The following is a 2,952-nucleotide window of genomic DNA, read 5'->3' as shown; positions in this document are numbered from 1 at the left end:
TTTTGATATGTATACGACTGCCCTGTCAAATTTTGGAGCCGTTGCCGGGGAGGCAATTGCCCTATCTGTTTTTTGTGTCGTTTATTTTATCCGTCTCAGGGAATTCTTATTCTTTGGGACAGTTCTTATTTATTTTTTTTCAGTGTTGTGTATGCCCAGGTCAAACAGGTTGGAGTTAGTTTCAGCTGATTCTGAGCCAGAGAGACTGTTAAGGCATAGACTCCGTCTGCAAAGAGAATCACGAAAGGAAGACTTGAGTACTTTCGAACCCGAGCTGCAACATTTCCTATTTACAGAAGATCAATATTTAGTAGAAGATAATCTCAGTTCTGTAAAGCAACCAGTCAAGATGCCGAATATTGCAAGTCATTCGGAGCCTAAAACATCATCTATTCCCAAGGGTTTCAATCTCCAAACTGAGGATGGGAATAAATTTCACATCCGTCCATCCTATATCAATATGGTGGAGAGAAATCTCTTTAGAGGTGTGGCAGGTGAAGACCCGAGGAAGCATATGGAGGTCTTTACGGACTACTGTTCTACTATCCCCGCCACAAAGGGGGTAACTCAAGACAAGATTAAGGAGGTGCTGTTTCCTTTTTCTTTAACTGACTCAGCCAGGGAGTGGCTGACTGACTAGGACCATGCGGCCGCGGGGATCACAGACTAGGAGACGCTTGCTCTTGCTTTTTATAAGAGATATTTCCCTCCGCAGCGCACCAATCAGCTGAGGGCAAAGATCACTAGTTTCAAGCAGGCACCTGATGAGACTTTCTATGAGGCTTGGCGCCGGTTCAAGAGGTTGGTGAGGTCTCTTCCTCACCATGGTTTTGACCCGTGGTTTCTGTCCAATCAGTTCTACAATGGGTTGTACGATGACCATAGAGCCATACTTGATGCCTCATCCAATGGAAGATTTCAAAAGAATACTTATGATGATAAGGGGTGGGACATTATTGAGGAAATGGCGACCCATTGTGCCGAGTATGGGCACCCGAGGGACGGTATTCGAACACTTCACGCAGTCGATAAGGCAGTTGTGGCTCAGCTGGAAGCCATGAATGCCCGTTTTGATAAATTGGAGCTGCATTCTGCTGGGGAGCCTAAGACGGTCCATTTGCTTACTAGAGGGGAGACCGTCACATGTGAGAGGTGTGGGAGCACTGACGGTCATACTGCTATTGACTGTCTTACAGAGAAGGAACAGGTGCTTACTTTTCAACAATACAGGCAAGGAGAGGGTTCCTATTATAATAACCAAGGGGCAGTCCATCCCAATTTAAGGTGGACAAGTCAAAATGTGCTTAATCCTACCCCTCCTCCGCAACAGCAGCAGCAGCCATATGTCCCGCCTCATAAGGCTCAACAAGGCTTTCAAAAGCCTCCCTTCTTTCCTACACCTAATCACGGTGCATCATCCTCAGGTGGGGTGAGCGAGTTATCTGAGTTGAAGACGATGTTGCAGTCTTTGACAAAGCAGTGGCAGCTAAGTGACCAACAAAAAGAAGCATCTATTAAGTCACTTGAAACCCAAGTTGCCCAGTTAGCCGCGAACCAATCCACGAGAAAGCAGGGTCATTTACCATCACAAGCTGATAAGAATCCACACGAGACGATGAATTTAATAAATCTGAGAAGCGGTCGTTCATATGAGGGACCGGAATTGTTGAAATCAGACCCGAGGAAAGTAATTACTGCTGATGAATGGTGTACTGTTGATGAAAAAGAGCTGGCGACAAAGAATATACTCGATCGACTGGTTTCAGGTGGTTGATCGAGTGAAAAAGCTGAAGAAAGGACTCGATCGAGTGGAATTTCTGCTCGATCGAGTAACCAGGAAAAAGAACAGCTCAATCAAGCAAATAAAACAGCTCGATCGAGTGATTTTATTGAGGATTCTGCTCGATCGAGTGATATTTTTGCTCGATCGAGTGATGATGATAAAGAAGACCTCGATCGAGAGCCTGCTAGTGCTCGATCGAGTGAAATATTGCCTGAAAGACCCCGTTCGAGAGGAAAGAAGTCTCGATCGAAGGATGTAGAGCTTGATCCAGCCGACACGTTGGAAGAGAGGAACAAGGGGCTCGAAATACCCATTACACTACCCTTTCTGAGGCGACTACAGAACACAAAGGCTAATCAACAGTTCGGTAAATTTGCTGAACTCCTAAAAACCTTGCAAGTCACTATTCCGTTCGCCGAATTGCTGACATAGGTACCTCCTTACCTTAAATTTATGAAAGAAATTTTATCACGTAAGAGGCACATTAACGATCATGAGATGGTAGCTTTGACCGAGGTAGGGACGACCCTAGTTCAGAATAAGTTACCTCCCAAACAGCCAGACCCGGGTAGTTTCTCGATTCCGTGTCATATTGGTACCCACTTAATTGATAACGATTTATGCGATCTTGGCGCTAGCGTTAGTGTCTTACCGCTGTCTCCCGCTAAGAGACTTGGTTTGACCAAGTTTAATTGCACAAATATGACTGTTCAGATGGCCGACCGTAGTATATCACGGCCATTATGTGTCACAGAAGACATACCTGTGAAGATCAAGAGATACTTTATTCCCGTTGAATTCGTTGTACTTGACATCCCCGAGAAGACACATACTCCTATCATTTTAGGGAGACCAGTTTTATTCACTGCCCGTGCAGTGATAGACGTCAGGGGCAAGACATTGACTTTTCAGGTTGGGGACGAGGAATTGATATTCCATCAGTCTAAGTCCCGAAGGGCTCCCATGCAAGCCCAGTCTTGCAATGTCAAGGGCTCCCATGACGCGCATGAAGTCTCTTTAACTCCCTTCCTTTTTCTTATTATTTCGTTTTCTTCCTCATTTTTCGACTGCTCTTCACTATTTGCGATAAATCCTCCCAAAAACCTCCATTAATCTTGCCCATTACAAAATCCACCACCTACAAATATTTCCTTGTTAATTAAACGACA

At 45.0% G+C, this 2,952-nt stretch overlaps 1 non-coding gene across 1 annotated transcript; it reads right to left on the bottom strand.

Annotated features, from left to right (window-relative positions):
• Positions 1–725: 725 nt before the first annotated feature.
• On the bottom strand, positions 726–831 carry LOC141603914 (small nucleolar RNA R71). The gene has a single exon (XR_012525749.1). It is a non-coding gene; the product is annotated as a small nucleolar RNA R71 (small nucleolar RNA).
• Positions 832–2,952: the final 2,121 nt, after the last annotated feature.

This window comes from Silene latifolia, chromosome 9 (assembly GCF_048544455.1).
Source record: "Silene latifolia isolate original U9 population chromosome 9, ASM4854445v1, whole genome shotgun sequence".
NCBI classification, from domain to species: domain Eukaryota; kingdom Viridiplantae; phylum Streptophyta; class Magnoliopsida; order Caryophyllales; family Caryophyllaceae; genus Silene; species Silene latifolia.
The sequence above is the reverse complement of the archived record's forward strand: the minus strand, read 5'-3'. Positions and strand labels throughout refer to the sequence as shown.